Here is a 27351-nt window from a genome sequence, read left to right as displayed (position 1 = left end):
TTAATGAAAAGTAAAACTTATTGAACTGACACATAAAGACATACAAAAAAAAAAAAAAGAATAGAAATTATCTCAAGATCCTGCCATGAGAATTCTATTATTTTTTCCGCTCTGACTTTTTTTTAGAATTCAAAATAATCTTCAAGGTCATCACCACTGTCACTCCATCCTTCCCTCTTAGCACAAGATTTAATATGGCTTGACAATTGCATATTTCAATCTCATTTATACAACTTACAAATACCTTCCTTTACTCAGCCTTGAAACAGTAATGCCAGCCGTTTGACTCTGTATTACTCCCTTGACCAAAAATAGAGCTTCAGAATCTCTCCTACTAATATATATTGGTCTTCGGAATAATCTTTTCTCTGCATTAATATGGCAGTGTTTTAATTTTTATTTAATTTTATTATTATAGTCATTACCTTTTGAAAAACACACACACAAAAAAAAAACCGTAATAACAGATTGTACAACTGAAATGGCTAAAAAGAGTCACTATGAAGCCAAAGCTGCACTAAGATTAGGTAATATATCAGGACAACTCCTTTTCTTGCTATTCATGTCAAATAAAAATGAGGAATAGTAGCTGCTGAGATGAGGGGATTTTCCATGGCCATGTTCCTCTCATATTTGCAAGGAGAGAAGGGACTGAGTAACAAGAAACAAATGAAAAGAATTGGAAGCAAGAACATGCAATAAGACTTACACACATTTTTAAATCAGAGGGGACTGGGTACAAATCATCACTATGACTTTGAGCAACTTAACCATTTTGAACTTTGATTTCTTCAGGTTTCTTTAAATTCTTGACTAGCATGAAACTAGAGCCAATGTACTACACAAACATATGCATGTATAATATATGAATACACAAAAAGATCTCAGTGAATGGTAGCAAATAAACTTCATTTTGTTAGAAAATAACAAGTAATCATGTAAGTTTCTACTGTTGTTATTAAATAAGCTTACATAATTGAACACATAAATGTAGTACTAATTATATACAAACTCAGAGTGAGACCAAAAGAACTTTTTATAAAAGGAAAATGTAGTAGTTTTTAATTCTCATCACACAGACTTATTGAGAAAAATGACACATGATTTAAGTCTGTGGAGACAAATTTTACTGCTACATATTTTTTTTTTTTATGGTACTGGAAATTAAACTTAGGGCTTTGGTCTTGCTAGGCAAGATCTCTAGGATTTGAACTACATTCTCAGACTTCCAGAGAAAAATGGCAATTGATTGTACTATTATTCTGAAGGGCTATTTGGGTAGGAATATTGATAAAAATTTTAGGTAATTGAAAATCGTGTCTAACCATCAGAACTGACAAGAATGTAGTAGGCTATTTCTGAAACTAGGTAATAATAGTTAACTGGAAGCATTCCATTTTGACATGGAATTCATTCAAACAATACTTGCATTGAAGGCAGAACAGGATAATCATGAAGAACAGCCAATTTGGAGACAAATCACCTTCACTGAAATTTCTGCTGTGCTAGTGACAAGTTATGCCTTTTATGCCTCAGTTTCCCTTTCTGTAAAATGGAGATAAAGGCAATGCCAATTTCAAATGATATGAGGATTAAGTTATTGGCTAATGTAAAGTACATTAGTGCTATGTGTATTTCAGACATTATAAATGGTAATATTTTCAAAGATAGTGTTGTAGAAGAAAATCAAGCTTGGATGAGTTTGATTGGATAATTAATACAGGATCTTTTTTCTGTAAAAGCCAATATTTCTTCATATCATTCCTTAAAGGATTAAAATTACCAACTAATCACTGGATAAGGTGTTTGCAAAAGCAAAACAACAAAATGGTTCTCTAATGTTTCTGGACACTCTTTTTTGAATATTAATAAACAGTATGTTTCAGCAATCATTTGAGCAATTTTTTGTGAGTCACAAATGAAAATAAGTCCCCAGATCAGCACTTGGGATCTAGGAGCTCCAAGGATAGAGACAAAAAGAAAGAAGCACATGAATCTATTTTTAAAAAGGATCAGTCTATAAAGTGACTTTACTGTGTGTTAGACATGAAATGAAAGAGGATTGCTTTGGCTACAGAGGTCGTGTTTCTTTTCTGTGATGGCTGAGTTTCTCCAGGGGTGAGAGAGCTGGACTGATAGGAATCTATTGTAGAAAAAAATGTTTGCTGTGAATAGTGTTCCCACTATTCCTTCTGCCCTAGTCTTCCTACTCTAATCTAGTGCTGGAGTATTTCTAGGAAGATGTTCTAGAATGTAAAATCCATGCATGCATAGCATCCTTCAAGAACTCCTCCATAATCCCACAGGATAACATGTGAACTCTTACTCTAGTAAATCACCATTAACCATCATGAAGTCCCAATAACCTATTCTCTTTTCCAAGTGAGGCTGATGACTACCCAGTGATGCTTGCTAACACACAGTTCCCTGAGATCAACCCAATTATTTCATTCACAATGGTCTGGTAAAGAAAAGGGTGGCCTTTTTGTTTTTCTCATTGCAATCTAAATGGCATGATGTATAGCACCAACCCTTACACCTGCCACAGTGGTAACTGAAGCAGGAGCATTTAACAAAGCTCTGACTATGGCAAGTAGCCAAAGATAGCTTAGCTCTTCTCTGGCAGTGTATCTTCCAGCTGAACTAGCAATATAATTCACTGCAGCAATCCTTAAGCTGTAACTCCTGACAACTTAATTCCATATCAAAAATCAATCATGGCACTTGTTGCTGCACACATAATTTTGAGTTTCCTGTCTTTTACTACCTAGACAAAGACCTACATGACCTTGGGTACATGAAAGGAATGTGCTGATATGTTAATGTAATTGGCTGATCACTGATGCACTATCATCCCAGGTCTTCGTACTGGTGATCATTGTTGCCTTTTTATTTCCTGTTGGGTTACCTAAGCCAATCAAATTACCCTTATCTGACAGCAGAAAGAATGTCTCCTCTAGCCAAAAATAGTAGCTATAGCAACATCCCAAGGAGATCTTATATTTTCCCTGGTCATCTTAGGGGATATATCAGCTGATTTGCCTGGTAGTGTTTCCCCAGGCAAGCATCTGCCAGTCAAGGGGATGTGGGTGGAAATAGAATTTCTTAAACTTTTCAGCCTGGAATCTCAGTCCTCTGATCTCCACCTCCACCTAAGTGGCTAACATTGCAGTGCCAATGCAAGTAGCAAGTTGCAGGCTTGAGTCACTATGCCTGCATTATATCCTTATTTAATGATTTTGCATGGTTGCTTGGTATTAAATTTTGGAACAAATTTGAAGTAAAGGTTGTTAGCATTTCCCTAGCCTTAGGTCCTCAGCTCCTCCCACTAGCCCCAGGATCCACCTATAACTAATGAGCCACTCCTACTCCCTACCTACCTACTTCCCCTTTACCCCCAGAGAGAGAAGCAGCCAACTGGATAAGATGCAGATGCGATATAGCTCCCTCTCCCGTGGGAACTATGGCCCCACTAATAACCCCCCTTATGAACCTTCTTCTCCTGTCTGTGATTATCTCCACAAGATCCCCTGGGATGGCCGGGAAATATCCTTTCATTGGTGCCAAAACCTGGGATAGGTTGTCTGGTAGATTTGCTCCCCCATTTCTGGGGGTCCAAGCTGCCCCTAGGACCTATTCTGCTGTCCTAAGCCCACCCAGAGGACCACCGAGGTAACTTCTCCTGACCGAGCACTCTACTTCCATCCACCATGACAACAGATTTGAAGCTCCAACCAGGGTGAGTGATTATTTAACTGGGGGCTCGGATCCGATTTTCTGATTTACTGTGGGGCCACAGGGTCATGGCTTCAGAGCCATACTAAAGGCATCAGAGCCATACTAGAAAGGCTTCAGAGCCACACAAAGAGAAAAGAAAAAAAATCTTGGTGCCAAATTCCGAGCCCCACTCCAAGCAACCATAACATCTGAGCTCCGTCCGGGACACAGCAATCGTGGTGAAAAACCTCATTACTGATTGTCTCCTACATTTCAGCTGACCAGAGTAATACCAAGGACGCTTGGTATTTAGCTCCTCAGCTCCACTAATCACTTACCATGGGAGGGGCACAATCTAACATTCCTCAGGACTCTCAACAGTGGCAAAAAGCTGCTCAAGTTTGAGCCCAATCTTACAAATATGGAATATTTTACAGGACTTACATAACTTCTATGAGCGCTTGGGCAGATGGAATTTTCTCTCTCTGCCTCTCTCTAAACTCTGCCTGCTGGCCTGTGATATAGGATGGGCTGGTACTAGCTTCCAAAGGTACCAATATTTGTTTAGCATTTGCTTTGAAAGACACAAAGAAAGGTTTGCTGTTCTTGTTATTGATGTTTGTTAAGCTTGAAGATTCGGTTAAATTCTGCTTGTTGTTGGCTAAATCCTAAGTTTTCTCTGGCATTGACCACGTGGTGGACAATAGAAATGATTTTACCAAGTGCCATCTTGGTTCCATCAAGGTTCGAAAAAAGTTTTGGAGGTGGATGTCCACCCATCCCCCAGGCAATGGGCGTGCTAAATTCCTCAAGGCAGGGCAGGATTGTGGAGACTCAAAGCTCCCAGTAACCCTGCCCCCCACCCTAAACTCTGTAACTGCCACCTTGCAAGTCAAATGCTCAGAAGTGAAGGTGTCTTGCTGTGAGCCAGCTAAGGCTTTGACCAGCTCCACCGCCATTATGCTGTGCCACATATCTGTGTTCTGTTCGTGTCCTGTCTCCCACCTCCTGAACTGTCGGGGTCTGGCTATACCTAAGAGACAGGCCCCTTCTCCCGCCCTGGGGCTGCTTGGCTGCTATCCTCTTCTACCCCCTTCCGGGTTCTACCAGAAGAGATAGCAAACCAGCCCCACCTTCCACCTTGGCCACTTGTGATATCGTAATGCCACCAGGCCGAGCCCAAGAGGGCCGTTCTGTGGGCCATGATCTCCGCCCATAGAGGAAGTTCTGTGACATCATCATGATGAGCAGCTTGTCAGCCTATCACTAGTATGCAGTTAATCCCTCCCCTTCCTGCCACTGTAATGGGGAGGCCAGATCTGCCCAGTGCCATCAATAGCTGTGGAGGGACTTCAGGTTGACTCCAGCTCAGATTAGAGCAGAAGCCAACTCCATCTCCACTAAGCCCTCCCCCACCCTATTCAGGGAAGCTCCCTTTACTATGTAGATTGACTACCTGAGGCCTGGGAGCTTCAAGGGAACCTGTGTCCTCCTCTTTATTATGATAAGTTATGTAGATTAACCACCTGAGGCCTGGGAGCTTCAAGGGAACTGGCTGTGAGTAGGCATATCCGCCTGCATCATGTGAGCCGCATCATGTGAGCCCCGCCAACCCCATGCATCAATTCTAACTAGAATGATAGGTTAGTTCAAATGAATATTATGAGACAGACTGTAACTCTATTGGCCACCTGCATGAGGCCTAGCATGCTCTGTAAGCGTTGTATCTTCATTGGTCACCTGCGTGTGACAAGTTTGTCTGTGATGTTTGCCTTATAACCAGGCTGGAAGGCCACATGGAGGCTGTCCCAGCTCCCAAGTCTGGGCCGCACAGGTGTGCACAGTCCCAGCTCCCGAGTCTGGGCTGCACACGTGCGGGCGGTCCCAGCTCCCGAGTCTGGGCCCTGCTCCTGCACACATGGTCGGCAGTTTTGGCTCCCGAGTCCGGGCTGCGACAAAGGCCGGTCGGTTCACTTTTTGTTCACTTTTTACTTCCCCAATAAAACTGTGTTTTTGTCACCTTGTAGCTGGAGACTGAGTGGTGGACTCTTGGGGGAACCAGGAATTCCCTCCCTTGGGGGGAACCCTGTTTCATTGTAGCGAACCCCCACTCTACTTCAGCCACCATTCCTGCTATATAACCACCCCTCCCCCCAAGTAAATCCAGTGGGAGTTCCAGAAGCTCACCCCGAGATCCCCACACTCGCGTCCTGTGTCGTTCTTTAAGGGACTGAGGGGAGGAGGGGCATCTTGCGACTACACGCCCCCAAGGTTTGCACACTGGGCCGCACTCCATCTTTTCCACTGAGTGGGATGGGGCGAGATATGCATGAGGGTGAAGAGGGGCGCCCAACACTGAACCTTCTGTGGTCATAGGGCTGGGGATATGGCCTAGTGGCAAGAGTGCTTGCCTCATATACATGAGGCCCTGGGTTCAATTCCCCAGCACCACATATACAGAAAACGGCCAGAAGTGGCACTGTGGCTCAAGTGGCAGAGTGCTAGCCTTGAGTGGGAAGAAGCCAGGGACAGTGCTCAGGCCCTGAGTCCAAGGCACAGGACTGGCCAAAAAAAAAAAAAAAAAAAAAAAGCCTTCTGTGGTCATAGCATCCCACTTCAGCTACCCATTGGAGCTGAACTGGTTTCTCAAAATGTGGCTTCTCCATTTCCTCGCTGGATAATCTGTGAAAATTTTTGTTTGCTGGAAAAGTTTTTGTTTTCTAACTGATCACGTGGTTCTAAAATATGGGCAAAATAATATCATTTTTCCACTGGAATTCCAGAAAACTTACATGGCCAATTTAAAAGAAAAAATTCTAAGCACGCCCCAAAGCTTGTGCACAACTGTCTGTCTGACTGTCTGTCTGTTGGTAAAACATGTAAAAACTGGCATCATGGTTTCAAAATTACTTGCTTTTGACTACTATTTTAACTTACTTTTAAGTCTTGTGTTAAACTGATCTTTGCAGCCTGTGGGGGGAGTCACAGTGAACAGCCTGGAGCAATCCTGACTCTTATCACCAGACTCCAAGCTAAAGAAAAAAAACCCAGGTTTTAAACCCAAACTGATCATGTTTGGGTGCAAGCAAATGTGTCTAAGAAAAACTCCAAAAGGTTCAAATATGCAGCACATGGTAAAAGTACAATGATGTAAAACCAGTGTGTTATTCTTTATGTCCATCTATGTTAAAAGTCAAGTGTACATTTAATCCTGACAATTCTTTGGTATAGACTAAGATTTTTTGCTTCTCCATTTTGTTTCTCCACTAAGATTTTGCTTCTCCATTTTTCTCTCCTGTGCTCTCATAAACTCTTTAAGATCAAGGGACCTGAGTCATTTTGGAATGAGTGTGCAAATGTGGCTGCTAACCTTGATTTTCCTGACCAGGATTGATATTTTGCTTTATAGGATGCAGGTCAACATGTGTGCTAGCTGCGTGGACTGTGGCTGTCCATGGCTACAGGAAGCTGCTTCCACAGTCTGCTCTCAAACTGCCTGGTTTCACTACTAGTGATTTCTTATTCTCTCTCTCTCTCTCTCTCTCTCTCTCTCTCTCTCTCTCTCTCTCTCTCTCTCTCTCTTGCATGGAAAACTGCTCAGGGAATCTAGGAGTTACTGGTGGTCTTCCTGTGAAGATTTTGACATGCCCAGTGTGCTCCTGCCATGGCTCTGCGCACCCCCCCAAGATTAGAGTTGGGCTAATAGCAGGCATATCATGACAGAGTTGCAACTGAGACTTACTCCAAGGTTAAAAGCATCAGAGTTGTGTTTGGTGACCACTGGGTTGCACTGGGGTAGCATTGGTGTCTTCCCCCTCCATGTCTCAGAAACTGTCATGCTGCTGCTGCAGAAAGTGGACTTGGTTGGCCTTTGGTCTGTGTGGATTTTATGACTAGGAAAGGCCCAAGCCTTCTAAAATCTTTTTAAAGTTGTCACTCTGCTTAAACCAGTAGGGCACCAACCTACAAAAGCCAGAGTACTCAGAGTAAGCAACCAGGGAATACTGGGAGATTTCAAATGTCTTTAACCAGTCTGTGTAGAAATTTTCAGGCAACCCAGCAGGAGGTATGACAATCTATCCAGGGGACTCTAAGAGATGCCACTATAGATAGCCTTGATCAGATCTGATGCATCTCTCCTGCCTGCCTCCATAACACATGACTAATGAAGCCTGGTGATTTGGGATGGAAAACACAGCCACTTTGGATCCACTGAAGCTGAGAGTTTTACATTGTCCTGACCCTTTGCCTTTTTGATTGTTATTCACTTGTGTTCTCTTCCACCTGCCTGTATGGTTAAATGATATGATTTGATTTGATGGCACATGGATCTCATTCAGTCTGCTGTTCTCTAAGTGTTACATCAGAACTCTGGCAAGTACTTGTTGGTCAATTCTCAACAAGTTACAGGTAAGCTCTACTCCTATTGTTCTCCTGTTGCTTTAATTGGAAATTAAAAAGGGCTTTTATGGCTAAGACTCCTTGGATTGCAGTTTGAAGCCAGACTGGGCAGAAAAAAAATATCCCTCTAAAACTCCATCTCCCAACTAACCAGCAAAGATCCAAGCAATGAGCACCTAGACCTTCAGGACGAGGTCTGTCCTGACAATGAGGAACTATGGAGAGGAGTAAGAGGAGATGAAGTCTCATCTTAAATGGAGTCAATTTAAACTTTCCCTTCCAAAATTAATCAGAGCCGGGAGATCAAGAGGAATAGTTGTTTACCTACCTAATGTCCATACCTGTCCATTTTCCATCTGGACAGAAACTTGCATTCTTGCCTTTGTTACTAAATACACACACACACACACACACACACACACACACACACACACACACACATATATATATATATATATATTTGCCTCTGACTGGTTACTCCCAACCAGTCCACTATCCCTAAACACTTTCTTCCTGCTCCCAGTCCAGTTATTCCTCCTTCCTTTAATGGGCCATAGTTGGGTTTATGTTCCAAATGGAACTTTTCTGGCTTGTGCCCAGGGTGTGTTCTCCCATGTCGTTCATGTTAACTGGTCCTGTGAACTTGTCAGCCTTTTGCCTGACCTTTTCAAAAGTCTCTTTTAACAGGATAACATCCCTCACTCAGGATGTCACTTGGGAACTTGCAGTTCAAGGACATCCTCTTACTACACTGCTCTGCCAAGTTCAGATCTGGACCCTGAAGACTCTAGCCCCACTGACTCCTTGATGTACCCAAGCTGCAGGAGGTAGCCAGAGGAGACCATGGCACCCACTGGCCATGATAACCCTTCTCATGGAAATGATGAGGACTTTTACCAACCAAACTGTCAAAAAAATACTTCTTGGATGGTCCCAGGACAAATGACGAGTCAGGAACTCCTGACTACTTCGCTCCTTTACTGTAGGAAGTAGCTCTAGAAGAAACCACCTCCGTATATACTCCTGGCCTGGTAAGCCTCCTCTGTTATTAATAAACAACAGATGGTCCTCAGCTCCTCCCACTAGCCCCCAGATCCACCCATACTTAATGAGCCACTCCTACTCACTATCTACATACTTCCCCTTTACCCCCAGAGAGAGAAGCTGCCACCTGGATAAGGTGCAGACACCATGTAGCTACCTCTCTTGTGGGAACTATGGCCCCACTAATAAACCTCCTTATGAACCTTCTTCTCCTGTCTGTGATTATCTCTGCATGGTCCCCTGGGATGGCCAGGACATATCCTTTCAAATGTCACATGAACTTTAATAGTATAGACTCCTAAAATCTATGTTTCTTTGAGTCTGGCTCACTTCACTTAATAATGATTTTTTCCAAATCTTTCCATTTCCTTACAAATGGGGCAATGTCATTCTTTCTACTGGAACCATAGAATCCCATTGTGCATGTATTCCACGTTTTCTTGATCCTTTCATCTAGTCAGGGGCATCTCAGTTAGTTCCATTTTTAGCTATGGTAAATAGTGCTGCAATGAACATGGTTGTGCTGTTAGCTTTAGTATGGACTTGTTTGTGCTTCTTTGGGTAAATGCCCAGAAGTGGGTTTGCTGGGTCATAGGGGAGCTCTGTGTTTAGTCTTTTGCGGAACCCCCATACTGTTTTCCAGAGTGGTTAAACAAGATTACACACCCACCAACTGTGTGGTAGGGTTCCCTTTTGGCCACATCCCCACCAACATCTGTTGCTATTAGTTTTCTCGATAATGGTCATTCTTACTGGGGTAAGGTAGAATCTCAATGTTGTTTTGATTTGAATTTCTTTTATGGCCAGAGATGTTGAGCAGTTTTCATGTGTCTATTGGCCATTCTTATTTCCTTTTCAAAGAAGTCTCTCTTTAAGTCTTTAGCCCATTTACTAAGGGGACAGTTGTTTCTTTGAGGATTTGTTCTGCGGAATTTAATTTATTGAGTTCTAGTATATTTTAGATATGAGGCCCTTGTCTGTTGTATGGCTAGTGAAGATCTATTCCCAATTGGTAGGCTTTCTACTTATCTTTCTAGCTAGGTCCTTTGCCATGCAGAAGCTCTGCAGTTTGATGCAATCTCATTTGTCCAACCTTTCTTTGATTTGTTGTGTTTCTTTTTATTTATTTATTTATTTAATATATATATATATTTTATTATCAAACTGAATTACAGAGAGGTTACAGTTTCATACATTAGGCATTGGATACATTTCTTGTACTGTTTGTTACCTCATCCCTCATTCCCCACCCCCATGAGTTGTTCAGTTCATTTACACCAGTTTTGCAAGTATTGCTTTTGTAGTTGTTTGTCTTTTTTTACCCTGTGTCTCTCGATTTTGGTATTCGCTAAAAATATGGAACGCTTCATGAATTTGCGTGTCATCCTTGCGCAGGGGCCATGCTAATCTTCTCTGTATCGTTCCAATTTTAGTATATGTGCTGCAGAAGCGAGCATGATTGTTGTGTTTCTGAGTCTTTATTAAGCAAGTTTCTACCTGTGTCAAGGAGCTCTAGTGCTTCTCCTATTCCTTCTTGTAATGTTTTCAGGGTATCTGCTTTTATTCCAAGGTCTTTGATCCATTTGAAATTGATTCTGAAGCAGGATGATATATAAGGATTTCACTTTAGTTTTTGTATTTTACCTATTCAATAAATATATTTAGACAACTACTATGTGACAGATACTATTCTAGATATTTCTCTATCAAGGTATGGACAAAATCTTTGCTTTCTATGAGTTGCAGTTGTACACAGTGAGGGGAGACAGATCACAAAGTTAAGAAAAATAAATAAAGGTTTAAAGATGATGGCATCATGGGAGGGCTTAATGGGAACAGACAGTAAGAGGTAAGGAAATTAATGATTTTCAGGTAATACTTGACTGACTAAAGTCTTAAACAAGAGAGGGCTACATAGGTATTTTGGAGAAAGTGCTAGTGATAAAACCACCCAAGGCAAAGATCCACAGACATCATGTAACTGGTAAGTTCAAGAAACAGCAAGGCAGACAGCTCATGTCTGGAAGTACAGGAATGGAAGGACGAGTTTAGAGAAACAGCACGGAAAGATTCAGAAACTTATGTAGAGTTCATAATGCTATTTGGATTTTTCTCTGAAGGGAATTGGGAGCCTAGAATGTTTTGATCACAAGAGTGACTTGATCTGGGCTTCTGTTTTCACATAATCTGTATGAGAACCATATCAAGAATTGAACATAAACTGATGCTAGTGGCTTATAGCTATAATCCTAGCTATTCAGGAGGCTGAGATCTGAGAATTATGATTTGAAGTCAACCTTGGCAGTAAAGTCTGTGAGACTCTTATCTCTAATTATCCACCTAAAAACCAACAGTGGAGTTGTAGATCAAAGTGGTAAAGAGTTAGCCTTGAGCACAAATGCTCAGGGATAGTGCCCAAGCCCTAAGTTTAGGCCTCATGAATGACAAAAAAATGGAAGGAAGGAAAGAAGGAAGGAAGGAAGGAAGGAAGGAAGGAAGGAAGGAAGGAAGGAAGGAAGGAAGGAAGGAAGGAAGGGAGGGAAGGAGGGAGGGAGGGAGGGAAGGAAGGAAGGAAGGAAGGAAGGAAGGAAGGAAGGAAGGAGGGAGGGAGGGAAGGCAGGAAGGAAGGAAGGAAGGAAGGAAGGAAGGAAGGAAGGAAGGAAGGAAGGAAGGAAGGAAGGAAGGAGGGAAAGAAGGAGGGAGGGAAGGCAGGAAGGAAGGAAGGAAGGAAGGAAGGACTGAAAATAAAGGGAAAAGTGGGAGCCGGGAGACCCGTTGGATGCCAACCAGAATAAAGAGGCTAGAATGATGGCTTAGCTTGTGTACAATAATGGAGATGAGAAGGATTACATTCGAGATAGATTTTGAAGGTAGACCTCAATGGCATGTGCTGCTGGATAAAAGTGAGACGCAAAAGGTGTTTGGGCTGAGCAGCTGGAATGAGAGAATTGCTTTTTTAAATGGGAAGGCTGTGAGTGTGATTTCAGAAGGCAGGGATCTGAATTCAGTCTGTGGCCTGGTAAGGCTGAGATCTCTATTAAACAGCTATTTGGAGATCTTGAAGTTGATCTCAGTGATATAGATTGTCAAGAACTGAGTTGGATTTAAGAGCCTATCCAGATAGTGTGGGAGCTGACCATTCAGTTTGGGAAGATGTGGATGTTAGAAAATCCAGTAAAAAAGAGGGAACTAGATATCTTATAAATATGACTGTGGATGTATGAGCAAGGAGAATTAGAAATGTTAAGGTGTTCCTACATTATTAATATGTGTGCCAAGATGAACAACCAATGCAAAATATTTAAAGGGACAACCTTCAAGTGAGGAGGAAGCCCGAGAGCATCTTATATTGGAAATTCAGGTATACAGAGAATATTTTTAAAAGACAGTTATTGGAAGTGGCACTGTGGCTCACCTGGTAGAGTGCTAGCTTTGAGCTGAAGAGCTCAGGGACAGTGCCCAGGACCAGAGTTCAAGCCCTATGACCAACAAAAACAAACAAACAAAATGACAGCTATGTTTAACTCAGAAACTCAGTATCATTGCCTCTAGTCAAGACCATGCCTTTGTAAAGTAGAAAAGACACCATCTTTGGGGAGGTAAAACTCCTTCAAACCTGAAACTCAGCAAGTGCACCTACCCCCCACATCCTCTTTTCAGATGTGTTCGTGTGCAGGCATAATTTGTGTTGGGTAAGGTAAGAAGAAAAGATTGAATTAGCAGAGTATGCAAGTAAAGACCCTGATAGGGGATGTGTTGAAGAATGATGCATGTTGAGTCTAAATGGTATCAAGGGTGGAAAGACTATAGGACATCAGAAACTTGGAGGGCATTTGCCTCATGGAAGAATGGAGAAATGAGTTAGTAGGATAAGGGGAAACAAAAGAATAACAATGTATTTTTGTACTAATAGGAGTGAAGCACAAGGTCACTCTCTCTGCTTCTACCAAGCAGTGACTTCCCCCTTCTTTCCTCACTTTACTGTTCCATCCTACAATTGTTTCTTCAAATATCCTTCAATTGACTTTGCTAATTTATTAGGAAACAATACTGTGTCAAATGGTACTACAATGTCTTCTCATAAAGGGTCCAGGGTGCTTACTATATGATCTGTATGATCCATCAAGGCTAACTCTCCTTTCAAATTTTCTATAACTTCTGTCCCATGCATAGCTCCAGCCATGCTGGCCTCTGCTCTTCTTACACCACAGCAATAGCTCTCCCAGTTCCAGCATTCTGTGCTTACTGTTCCTTCCACATGAACTCTCTTCTCTGCATTTTTGCACATGTTGCTTCTTCATCTTATTCAGTTTTCTCTTAAACATCAGTTCCTCAGTCCTTGCCCAGCCATCTATATGACCTCCCTGACACTCTCTATTTCATTACCACACTTTTTTTCTCCAGTCTCCTAATCACCACACAGTTTTATGCATTTTATGCATCTCCTCTTGCCTGTCTGTCTTCCTTTAATGAAGACAGCCTTTGTTTCAATTCCCATGTTTACCTCAACCTTGTACAGTCACACCTAGCATGTAGAATGCACTCTGAGTATATTCCCAAGAAATGAATATATAAATAATTCAAGTAATAGTATACTTCACTCTATGATTACTAAAGTGCTTATTAATATGTTGGCAACTGAGGTTCTTAGATTTGGTTCTCTCTGGCCTCCTGAAATAAGGTGATGGAGTTCCTGAACCCTGAAATTGAACACACATTAGTGGTGTAAAGATATTCCATGCAAAGGAAGAGGATCTTTGACTTAATTTCATCACATTGGAGGATTTTTAATTTAATGCAAGAATTATGGATGTAAAATCAGACACATATTCACCAATTTATGTTGAACCTTTGATGTGACTTAGAGGGCCTAGGTTGAGTCTGTTCTAATATTTGTTAATGCTGTGTAACTTTCTGTGCATCACTCTGTCTCTATGTGCTTTAGGTCCCTTATTTTCAATGGAAAAGAACATCTCATCTTCCATCACTTTTTTACTTAAGGGCCAAGTGAAATATTTGGGACAGTGCCAAACAATGTGTGAAACATTTCTCCAGATGGAGAGAAAGTAATAAGGGTGATTCACAGGGAGGAAGGGAGAACAAAGAGTTTCTGCTAAAGCATATGCAGCATCGGGTTCTTTAATATGTATCCCACAGGAAGTAAAATGAGATTATTGTCAAGATCGAAGTAAAGAATCATTTCAAAAGTGATACTTCCCAAATGTAATAAACCTGTGACCAAACAATTATTTTCCAGGATAAAGGCCACAGTTTTCTACCAACTGACTTGGAAGTCTGTGTCATACAGTTAATGTCGAGTGTTCAATCATAAGCAGTTTCAGCTTATGATGAATAGTAAATAAACTCATGTGGTATGAGAGACCAGATGTCCCCTTCTATCTGGAAGCTGAGAGATGTGACTCCAAAGGACCTTCTAGACATGCTACCTGGAAAGTGTCAGCTTGTATCTAGGGTGAGCACAGCATGATATGGGGTAGCTCAAGAATGTCCCTTCCTTTAACCCTCTCTCCCAGGCAGCATTTCTTTTTTCTTTTTCCTGCTCCATACATGGCTTTCCATGTTTCTTCCTTCCATGTATGACCCACAGGAGTCAACTTGACCTTGTGTCATTCTATTTCCTATGGCTTATCATTTTCCTACTTCCTGTATTTGCAGAGGATTCTCATTGGTCCAGCTCATCTAAACATTTTTGGTCCTTGTTCTTTTCAGCTTACAGTGAGTGCCCTTGAGAGAGATGTCTACCTTTGGGACTTAACTTGGTCCATGATTCAGCTCACTGTTGGAACCATTGCTAGAAATTTAAGGTGAATCTATAATTCTAGCTACACGGGAGTCAGAGCTGAAGAAAATCACAATTAAGGAAGGTCAGGACAAAGAGTTACCAAGACTTCATCTCAGTTAATAAGTTGGGAATGTTAGCACATGCCTGTGATCACAACTATGTAGAAAGCCTAGATAGGGTAGTTGTGATCCAATACCTGCTTAGGTAAAAAATGTGAAGACTTTATTCAAAAACTAACAAAAGTACTAAAGTGAGAGAGCAGAGCAGAGAGAGAGGGAGGGAGATAGATAGATAGATAGAGAGAGAGAGAGAGAGAGAGAGAGAGCTAGAGAGAGAGAGACCAAAGATCTGGGGGCAGGGATCAAGTGGCAGAAGGCCTGCCCAGCAAGTGCAAGCCAGAGAGGGACAATGAGAGCAAATGTGAATGAGAGTAAAGAGCAAAGAGCAGGAAAGAAAGAGACAGAGAGAATGTGAGTAGATTCCCTAAGAAGGGTGTGAGGGAGAGAGACATTTGAAATGACACTATGCTTAGTGACATGTGGGAGAATGATTCTCTGACCTGTGGTGGACTCAGCCTCTACACTAACTTTCCAAAGCCTTATTAGCAAACTAATAGGCCAATGGGGGCACACCTCCATTAAGGAATTTTCTGTGTATGATGGCCGAAAGAAACCATTTGACCATGAGACATTCCTCCCTGATAAGAGAATTCCTTGGAAGATTTATTTTCACAGTTGCATGGGGAGGGGGTTTTACTGTGTATGGGGAGTTTTATGGCTAAGATAGTTAACTCAGCGCAAACAAGTAATTAGGGGATAAATGTAGCCTTGCCTTGGCCAGTCTAATCCTATAATGTATTGACAGATGTAGCCATGCTTAGATAAGTCTAATCTTATGATGTATATCTTTCTGTTTGAACTTTACTCTTGGAGTTGTAAACTGATGTCTTATGACCCTATTTCTAAAACAGTCTAGACCCTCCTAAAATAAAGTGTGCATTGGTTTATTCGCTTTTGCATCCCCCGTGTCCTGATTTTCGTCATTTCAGTTCCCGGGTCCAGCCCCCTCTAGAAGGGCACCCCGAAAGTGACATCATGTTATATGTATGTTGTGTGTGTGTGGGGGAGTTGCCTCTATATTCTCTCTTCAAATTATTAGGTACTCAGAAAATAGAAACTGTTCTTCATAGACAGGTTCAACAGGTCACCAAATTTCCCACTTTGAAGGCTTTATTTTCTTTTCATTTTGATTGACAATATAGAATGCAATTATCAAAAATAAACAGGATCCCAACATACTAAAAAGAGGCCATAGAACCCAAGTCCTAGGAAGTTGCAGTATAGTAAATGTGAATAGTGAATTCACTCTACACTCTTTTATAACATTAGACTTTATCTTCCTAATATATAAACTTTCACAGTGTAGAGTGATCTGAGAGCCTTCCACCCTGCGCCCCTTTTGAGATGCCCACCTACTCCACTGTAACCTTGTTATGTCCTTGTGTCCTTGCTTGTTCCTAGTGAGAGTGAAAATGAAGGGTTCATTGGCCAGCTACAAGAGATCAGGATTTCTTGACGTTGTCATACTGGAGAAATGAACCTTGGTGAGTTAATAGCAGAAGAACAGGAACTGAAATTTTCTTTCTTTTAGCACTTAGCTATCAACAGTGAGAGAATTTCTGGTTTAGTCACCGGACAGTCATCTCTGGGGAAATCTCATGAGGGCAGGTGTTGGGTTTGGAATAGTCTTCTCCATTTCATTCCAGTGTGTGAAGTACAGGGATTCTTTATACCACATGCTCCTCCATTAGAAGCAGAGGGTGGTCCTTGGGGGATAGGCTTGAAATAGGGCTTAAATTGCTACAGCCAGTGACTAGCTCAGTGAGAGGTAAAATGAGTGAAGAACTTTGGCTCTGGTAATTAACAAGGCTTACTGTGTAAAATTCCTGTGGACCCCCCCACACACAATTAATTCCTGATTTTCTAGATTTGTTAAAGGAGTCATTTGCACAGAGATATTTCTAGTGGACAGACCACCTTTCAGTATTTGAGAGGACCACGAGGAAGGTGGAATTTTCTTTTTTTTTTTTTTTTTTGCCAGTCCTGGGAACTTGGACTCAGGGCCTGAGCACTGTCCCTGGCTTCTTTTTGCTCAAGGTTAGCACTCTGCCACTTGAGTCACAGAGCCACTTCTGGCCATTTTCTGTGTATGTATTGCTGGGGAATCAAACCCAGGGCTTCAAGTATATGAGGCAAGTGCTCTTGCCACTAGGCCATATCCCCAGCCAAGGTGGAATTTTACATACCATTCAAATGTTCTGATCATAAAGTAAGGGCACCTGGGAGACAGCCTAAAGGTAGCACAAGTTATGTTGTTTTTTTGCAAGAAAGTTTGATGAGGATGATTATCATGAAGATATTAACTTCAATAAACCTCAAAGATACTCAGGGATGTTTAATAACTTGGATAAAGCCAAGTTGACATAAATCATCTCAGTGCTGGAGAGATAGGTTCCCATGATCTATGAGGTACATGTAGAGGTATTTGGAAGCTTCACATATGCATATATTGGTTCATTCCCAATTTATCCAGCCTGATTGCTCATTGACTCAGATACTGAACATGCAGGAATTTAATCAGTTCCCAATTAGTTACCATGTGTCTTCTGAGAAAGTATGCAGTAAGAAGAGTGAAGGGGGCAGAAAGGAGATTTACAGCAGGAACTTCCCTAGAGAACTGTATTATGCCTATCTTTGTTTACAAAACAAGGTCAACACACACACACACACATATTTTGCAAAGAAAGATCTTGTCGGAGTTTCTGAGACTGGACTTGCATATATAGGTGGGTATTTGGCATTTAGGTTATAGAACTGGGGAAAAAAGAGACCTCCTAGAACAGTACCTGAAAAATAAAATAGGCCAACAGTAAATATATATTGAATATTTGAAAGTTGGGACTTAAATCCCAACTTTTCAATAGAAAACAATTCAGTTTCTATTTGCAAGGTTTGCTTCTGTCTTAAGCATCTCTGATTAATTAGCATTAAAATTGCTTTCTTAATTTCACACTTTTTTTCAGAAACAGATACTGAAAAATTCCAGTGTGAAGACAGTAGGAATTTAGTTATTCTTACTGTTGGTCTTGTCACAGATAAACAGCATGTCCCAATCTGCCTGGTATTTCCTTTGCATTTGGCAATAGAATATAAAGTGAGTCTAAAATTAGTTTCAGTGAGTACAGGAAGAAAAGATTCTCATTTGGTTGCCTTGAGGATAATGCATAGGCCAAAGTATCCAGCTCTTCCACTAAGAGCTTATCTGTCTGATACGGGTACCCAATCACACAGACCTGAGGAGCGCTTGCTTTAGATTCATCAGGTATGCTAATTCAAGATTTCTTCAAGACTGTGAAATATCACTTTATACAACTGGCCATCACTTAGAATTCAAGACAAAGTTAAATAGCTTATCCAAGAGACTATCTTACTCATACAGTATAAAAGAACCTGTCCTGAGAAATTTTACTATCAAGGCAGTTTCATTGCTTGGGTGAGTATAGCTCTCTAATATTTCAGAGAAAAGTACTTAATAAAGCCTTTCTTGGATTTAAAGACTATTTGAGATGATGCTAAGTGAAATGAATTCCAAGATATGGAAACAAGAGATTTTTCTTTGTTGTTGTTTTTTTCACTGCACTATAGGAAGTTATTTCTTTTTTTCTTCGCCCCCCCATATTTTTTCCCCTTTGTCACTGTATTTGGTTTTGGAACCCTGTGTCTTGTATATACATTTATCTAAATTATGAAAGGGAAAGGGAATAACAAAATGGTGAGAGAAAGGACAAAGAGTGAACCAATGCAACAGAGATACTCACAAGACAATATGTTGAAAACGAACTGTACAACTTGGGAAGGGGGATTTGGGAGTAGGGAAAATGGGATAAAAATGAAGTGAGGGGATGGGAATATGGCCTAGTGGTAAAGTGCTTGCCTCGTATACATGAAGCCCTGGGTTCAATTCCTCAGCACCATATATAGAAAAAGCCGGAAGTGGCACTGTGGCTCAAGTGAGAAGCCAGGGACAGTGCTCAGGCCCCGAGTTCAAGCCCAGGACTAGCAAAAAAAAAAATGAGGGAGCGGGTAACAAATTTGACAAGAAATGTACTCACTACCTTACATACATAACTTAACTCCTCTGTATATCCCCTTCACAATAAAATTAAAATTTAAAAAGTTGTACATTCTCTCTCACTGTCAAGAAGAGCACACATACAAGTCATTTCTTACCACTCATTCTTCTCTTTCTCTCCTTTTTTTGGGTTTACTGTATAAGTAAAATTCCAATATATTTATTTTTAAAGATTCCTTAATTCTGGAAACAAGTGGCTTATCATTGATGCTGTCATTTTCAACATACCATGTGAAATCATGTCCTTTATCTTTTGTCTTTCTTTTCCCATGGTTTTACACCTGATATCATTGTAACTGATTTTGGCACCCTGGATACTGTATATAGTGTACTGGAACTAGGGAAGGGAAAGGGAATACCAAAACCGAGAAACAAAGGATAAAATGACAGACCAGTACAACAGCAATACTTATAAAACTATATGGTGTAAACCAACTGTATGGTTTGGTATGGAGGTTTGGTATGGTATGGCATGGGGAGGGGAATGGAGAAGGGGGAAGATGGTAGGGAAATGAGGGAGGAGGTAACAAGTTGGATAAGAAGTGTACACACTGGTTGGACTTCCGGGAAGACGGCGGACGAGCAGCAGAGCCCTAGCTGAGCTCCCTCCGACATTGCAGATTTCTCACACCATAGAAACTTTTACTCCTAGAAAGACAGCCAGAGTAAGTTCTAACAGTACAGGGATTCTGGCCAGGAAGGAAAAATCGACTTTGCTCGTCTGAAAACACAGATTTGAGGTCCGGGCAGCATCCTACTGAATACAGGGCCCAGGATTGGTAGTTATATTGAAATTGTATTCCTAAGGAACACCAAATCTATTTTTATAGACAGGTATACAAGGTATCTGTATATAATTGTGAACTTGTAAGACTTACACAACAGTACTTGGTAAGGGCTGCTTTGGGTCTTAAACAGTGCTCACAGGTGCTGGTAGACTGGCATTCCCAATTCAAATGGGCAGAAGGAACACAAGAAAGATGGCAAACAATGAAGTCTTATCCCCCACTCAAAACAAGCAGGAAGCAGAGCAGTCAATCAAAGACATAGAAGAGAACCCCCAAAAGGCTCTACAAAGTCTTCTGATAAACATGATAAATGAAAAGTTTGAATCTCTTCAGTCAATTATTCTAGAGCATGAGGAGGCAAAGCAAAAATTAATGGAGAATTTCATGGCATCCACAAATAGAAAGATAAATGAACTTCAAGAGTCAAATGAAAAGATAGCTACCCAGCTTAAAGATTTGAGAGACAACAATCAAAACCAAAGTAATGAAGTTAATGAAGTAAAGAAGTCCATATAAGACCTAAGAAATGACATGGAAATCATCAGGAAAGACCAGTCAAAAGGAAAAGAGATTCGAAATCAAGTAGCTAGCCTACAGTCCCGACTAACTGAAGCAGAGGATCAAATCTCAGGAGCTGAAGATTCCTTAGATTCTATGGAAAAAGACCAAAAACCAATACAAATCCAGAACAATCAACAAAACAGATCGCTACAGGAGATTCAAGACATGATCAGGAAGCCCAATTTAAGGATAATAGGTATTGAGGAAAACTTGGAGAAAGAGGTTAATGGGATAGGCAATCTATTTAACAGAATATTAGCTGAGAACTTCCCAAATATCCAGAAGGAAAGGCCTATACAGATACAAGAAGCATTTAGAAACCCAAACCGACCAGACCAGAATAGGACATCCCACTGACCCCACCATTGTGATCAAAACAGGATCAGTAGAGTACAAGGAAAGAATCCTTAAAGCTGTTAGGGAGAAGAAAACAATCACATATAAAGGAAAAGCAATCAGAATTACCCCAGACTTATCAGCAGAGACCATGAAAGCAAGGAGAGCCTGGAATGAAGTATACCAAACACTAAATAAAAATAACTACCAACCAAGAATTCTGTACCCAGCCAAACACTCATTCATAGCCGAAGGTCAAATAAAAGTCTTCCACAGTAAGGAAAAACTGAAGCAATATATCTCCACCAAACCAGCTTTTCAGAAAATCCTCAAAGATGTACTATAAAGGGAAAATAATCAAGATCCCAATACAGACAGAGAAATGAACCCTAAATAGTAAATATCAGATCAAGAAATGGGAAGACACAGCTTTAAACAAGATAGTGATAATGAAAGGAACAAACAATCATCTCTCAATCCTAACTCTCAACATTACGGACTTAATTCTCCAATCAAACGACATAGGCTCATAAGTTGGATCAAAAATCAAGATCCATCTTTCTGCTGCCTCCAAGAGATACATCGATCCAGCAAAAGTAAACATCTTCTAAAAGTGAAAGGCTGGAATCAAATCTATCAAGCAAATGGCCCCCATAAGCAGGCCGGAGTTGCAGTCCTAGTATCAGACAAAATTGACTTCAAATTAAAAACGGTAAGAAGAGACAAAGAAGGTTACTACATACTAGTAAAGGGATCTCTCCTACAGGAAGATATAACCATTCTAAATATCTACACACCAAATGCAGGAGCACCGAACTTCATCAAATAAACACTACTGACTCTAAAAACACTCATAGACCCAAACACATTGATAGTTGGGGACTTTAACACTCCACTATCACCTCTGGACAGATCAATACCCCCAAAAACTGAACAAAAAAACGACAGAACTTAATAATTGCATAGACCAACTAGACTTAACGGACATCTACACAATATTCCACCCAGCAAGGACAGAATACACATTCTTTTCGGCAGCACATGGAACATTCTCCAAAATAGATCACATCTTAGGGCACAAAGAAAATCTGTACAAATTCAGAAGTATCAAAACCATTCCCTGCATTCTCTCAGACCACAATGGAATAAAATTAGAGCTCAACTCAAACAGCCACCACAGAAAATCCTACAATTCATGGAGACTAAACAACACACTGCTGAACCATCAGTGGGTCATTGAAGAAATTAAAACGGAAATTCAAATGTTTATGGACTTCTACCAAGTTGAGAACACAAAGTACCAGCTCCTATGGGACACAGCAAATGCAGTACTCAGAGGAAAATTTATATCTTGGAGTACATACACCAACAAACTGGAGAAACAGCAACTCAGTAATTTAAGGAAGCACCTTAATTTTCTGGAGAGAGAACAGCAAGCCAAATCCCAAGTCAATAGACAGAAGCAAATAATTAAAATCAAATTAGAATTAAATCAATTAGAGATGGAAAAAAACCATCGAGAGAATCAACAAAACAGAGTTGGTTCTTTGAAAAAATCAAAAGATATACAGACCCCTGGCAATCCTGACCAAAAAACGAAGGCAGCACACCCAAATAAAAAAGATCAGAGATGAATCAGGTAACATCACCACAGAAATAACCAAAATTCAGAAAATAATAAGGGACTATTTTGCAAACCTTCATGCCAACAAATTCGAGAACTTGGAAGAAATGGATGATTTCCTAGGAAAAATTCATATCCCTAAATCCCATGAAGATTTAAACCTAAACAGACCCATATGCAGTATTGAAATAGAAACGGCAATAAATGATCTCCCATCCAAGAAAAGCCCAGGTCCAGACGGATTCACTGCAGAATTCTACAAGGCCTTCAAAACAGAACTCATACCAATATTTCTCAAACTCTTCAATGAAATTGAAAGAGAACATTCACTACCAGACTCATTCTATGAAGCCAGTATAACCCTCATCCCCAAACCAGGCAGAGACTCATCACGGAAAGAGGACTACAGACCGATCTCCCTGATGAACATAGACGCAAAAATTCTCAACAAAATTCTGGCCAATCGACTTCAAGAGGTCATCAAAAAAAATCATACACCATGATCAAACTGGATTCATCCCAGGGATGCAAAGTTGGTTTAATATACGCAAGTCAATTAATGTAATCCACCACATCAACCAGACCAAGGTAAAGAACCTCATGGTTTTATCTCTGGATGCAGAAAAAGCGTTCGATAAAATCCAGCCTCCATTTATTAAAAGCCCTGGAAAAACTGGGATTCCAGGGAACATTCCTGAATATAATCAAGGCAGTTTATGACAAACCAATAGCAAGCATAACTCTAAATGGTGAAAAACTGAAGCCATTCCCTTTAAAATCAGGAACAAGGCAGGGATGTCCACTCTCTCCCCTGCTCTTCAACATAGTACTAGAATTCCTAGCCAGAGCAATTAGGCAAGAAGAAAATATAAAGGGGATCCAAATAGGAAAGATGAAGTTAAACTTTCTCTCTTCCCAGATGACATGATCCTATACCTAAAGAACCCCATAGACTCTACTCCTAAGCTACTAGAGCTGATCCAAAACTTTAGCAAAGTAGCAGGATATAAAATAAACCTTCAAAAATCAACGGCCTTTCTCTATGCTAATGACCCGAAGACCGAGGCTGAAATCAGGAAAGCAACTCCTTTTGCAATAGCCCCCAAAAACCTAGGAATAACCTTAACCAAAGAAGTGAAAGACCTTTTCAATGAGAACTTTAAAAGCTTGAAAAGCGAAATTAAGTCAGAACTAAGGAAATGGAAAAACCGCCCATGCTCCTGGATTGGGAGGATTAATATAATCAAAATGGCAATATTGCCAAAGGCTATCTACAAATTCAATGCAATACCCATTAATATCCCAACACCATTCTTTAATGATATAGAGGAAGCAATCTAGAAATTCATATGGAACAATGAAAGACCTAGAATAGCAAAAACACTCCTAAGCAGAAAGAACAGTGCTGGAGGAATTCCAATACCCAACTTCAAGCTGTATTATAAAGCTATAGTAATAAAAACAGCTTGGTATTGGCACCGGAACTGGCCTGAAGACCAATGGAACAGAATTGAGGACCCAGAAATGAACCCACAGAACTATGCCTACTTAATCTTTGATAAAGGAGCTAAAACAATAGTATGGAAGAAAGATAGCCTCTTTAACAAGTGGTGCTGGCAAAACTGGCTCAACACATGCAACAAACTAAAACTAGATCCTTATATATCACCCTGCACCAAAATCAATTCCAAATGGATTAAAGACCTTGAAATCAAAACAGACACCCTGAAAACACTAAAGGAAGGAGTAGGAGAAACACTTGGGCTTCTTGGCGCAGGACGGAACTTCCTTAACAAAGACCCTGAAAGGCTACAAATTAAAGAAATGTTGGACAAATGGGACTGCATCAAACTGCAGAGCTTCTGCACGGCAAAGGACATAGCTTGCAAGATAAACAGAAAGCCCACAGACTGGGAGAAGATCTTTACCGGACATTCAACAGACAAAGGCCTCATCTCTAAAATATATGCAGAACTAAAAAAATTACCTTCTTCCAAAACAAAACCGCAAAGAACCAATAGCCCCTTCATCAAGTGGGCTAAAGACTTACAAAGAAACTTCTCTGATGAGGAAATGAGAATGGCCAAGAGACATATGAATAAATGCTCTACATCACTGTCCATAAAAGTAATGCAAATCAAAACAACATTGAGATTCCATCTCACCCCAGTAAGAATGTCATATATCAAGAAAACTAACAATAACAGTTGTTGGAGGGGATGTGGCCAAAAGGGAACCCTAATTCATTGTTGGTGGGAATGTAAACTGGTTCAGCCACTCTGGCAAGCAGTATGGAGATTCCTCAGACCCAGCAGCCCCACTTTTGGGTATCTATCCAAAAGACCACAAACAAAATCACAGTAATGCCACCAGCACAACAATGTTCATCGCAGCACAATTTGTCATATCGAGAATCTGGAACCAACCCAGATACCCCTCAGTAGACGAATGGATCAGGAAAATGTGGTACATATACACAATGGAATTTTATGCCTCTATCAGAAAGAATGACATTGTCCCATTTGTAAGGAAATGGAAGGACTTGGAAAAAGTTATACTAAGTGAAGTGAGCCAGACCCAAAGAAACATGGACTGTATGTATAGTCTTCCTTATTGGTAATAATTAGTACAGGTTTAGGTAAGTCATAGCAGAGCATCACAGGGCCCAATAGCTATACCCTTATGAACACATAAGATGATGCTAAGTGAAACAAACTCCATGTTATGGAAACAATTGTTATATCGCAGTTGTAACTACTTTCAACGTCCCATGTGTATCTGTAGCTTCTATTATTGATGATGTTCTTGTATCACCTTCCTGTGGTTGTACCTACACTATCTCTGTAATCTTATCTGAGTATATTGGAAACCATGTATACTGGTATTGGAAGTAGGAAATTGAAAGGGAATACCAAATTTGAGAGACACAGGGTAAAAAAAGACAAACACCTACAAAAGCAATACTTGCAAAACTGTTTGGTGTAAGTGAACTGAACACCTCTGGGGGTGGTGGGGAATGGAAAGGGGGAGGAGGGAGGGGCGTATGAGGGACAAGGTAACAAACAGTACAAGATATGTATCCAATGCCTAACGTATGAAACTGTAACCTCTCTGTACATCAGTTTGATAAGAAAAATTTGAAAAAAAAAGAAATGTACACACTGCCATATGTATGAAACTGTAGTCCTTCTGTATATCACTTTGACAATAAAGAAGTGAATAAAAAATTCCTTACTTATTTGTACAAAAGGGTTTCATTTCAACATGTCTGTGAGTTCAATGCATTTTGTTCAATGCCACCCTTTAATCATTCTACCCCATCTCTCTCAACCACCTCTTTTATCCACACTCTCAATTTACTTAGTTCCATTTTCAGACATATATATTGACTATTACGATTACATATGCCCACACTTCACTCCATTTATCTACTCTCCTCAGCTTAACTTCACCCCCTTTGGGCAACACATGTTCCAACTTTGTGGTATTCATTTTCACCAAACATAAGGTAACTGTTCAAAAAAGTTTCACCATTGGAAAACCTCCCTTGCACATATACAATTTGACTTAATATGTTTCCATATATAAGCATATGACCATATATATATATATGTTTACATATATGTTGTAATTGAGATAAAACTTTTACAAGTGAATAAAAATATTCATCCTTTGTCTCTCTGAGCACATCTTTATTGACATAATTTTTTCCAGGTGCAACCACTTCCCTGAAAATGTCATAATATAATTCTTCCTAATGTATGTATGTGTTTTGTGTATACACAAACATATATGCATATATATGCAATATATATTATTTTTACTGTGCATTCAGCCACCGAACGGCATCTGGACTGTTTTTATAACTAGGCTATGATGAATAATGCACCAGTAAACATGGCTGTACAAGTGTCTTTACTATATCTTGATTTATAAACTTTTGGATAAATGGCCAAGAGTGATATCCCTAGATCAGAGAGAGGTTCTATGTTTAGTTTTTTTGAGGAATCTCCACTACCTTCCATGGTGGTTTCACCTGTGTACATTCCCACCAACACTGCATTCAGGTTATGTTTTCCCCATACCCAAACCAGATTCTGTTGTTTTTATATCCTTGATGAGTGAGTGAGGTGGAATTTCAGTGTGGTTTTGATTTTTCTTTCCCTTGTGGCCAGGGATGTTGAACATTTCTTCATGTGTTTACTAGTCATTTTATATCGTCTTCTGAGAAGGCTCTACTATTTAGCTCCTTTGCTGATTTATTAATTGGATTATTGGTTCTTTGAGGGTTTAGTTTCTTAAGATCTTTGTATATTCTAGATGTTAGGCTCTTGTCCAACATATAGCATGCAAAGATCTTCTTCATTTTGTAGGCTGACTTAGTAGCTAGAACTTTGCAGAAACTTTTTAGCTTGATTACTAGATTTTTTTCAGAAATGTTTTAGTGTGGTGGAATCTCGCTTGCCAGTTTTCTCTCAGATTTGTTGAGCCGCTGGAACTCTACTGAGAAAGTTTCTATCTATGCCAATAACTTCTAACGTTTCCCGTACTCCTTCCTGTAGTAGTTTCAAAGTTTCAAGTCTTACATAGAGATCTTTGATCTGTTTTGTGTTTATATTAGTAGAAAGTAACAGGTTAATTTCAGTTTGTCCAGAACATTTCTTTTTCTTTTTTTTTCATTTTAACATTGTTTTAATCAAGTAATGTAGCTGTTTGAAACAGAAATTTTAAGACAATAGAGCAAAATGAAGAATTACTCTATTAGGAGAACCTCTAAATAAAATCCCGATTGTGTGAATTTGAATTTCTTGTATACATTTCTTGAACATTTCTTGTATACATAACTAGCTTAGTGAAACTATCTTTAGCATAATTTGGTATAAGAA

At 40.2% G+C, this 27351-nt stretch overlaps 1 non-coding gene across 1 annotated transcript; it reads right to left on the bottom strand.

The window, feature by feature from the left end:
- Nucleotides 1-10512: 10512 nt before the first annotated feature.
- LOC125355860 lies at nt 10513-10619 on the bottom strand. The gene has a single exon (XR_007211781.1). It is a non-coding gene; the product is annotated as a U6 spliceosomal RNA (small nuclear RNA).
- Between the last annotated feature and the right edge of the window lie 16732 nt (nt 10620-27351).

The sequence above is a fragment of the Perognathus longimembris genome, chromosome 7 (assembly GCF_023159225.1).
Source record: "Perognathus longimembris pacificus isolate PPM17 chromosome 7, ASM2315922v1, whole genome shotgun sequence".
NCBI classification, from domain to species: domain Eukaryota; kingdom Metazoa; phylum Chordata; class Mammalia; order Rodentia; family Heteromyidae; genus Perognathus; species Perognathus longimembris.
This window is presented reverse-complemented; position numbering and strand designations above follow the sequence as displayed.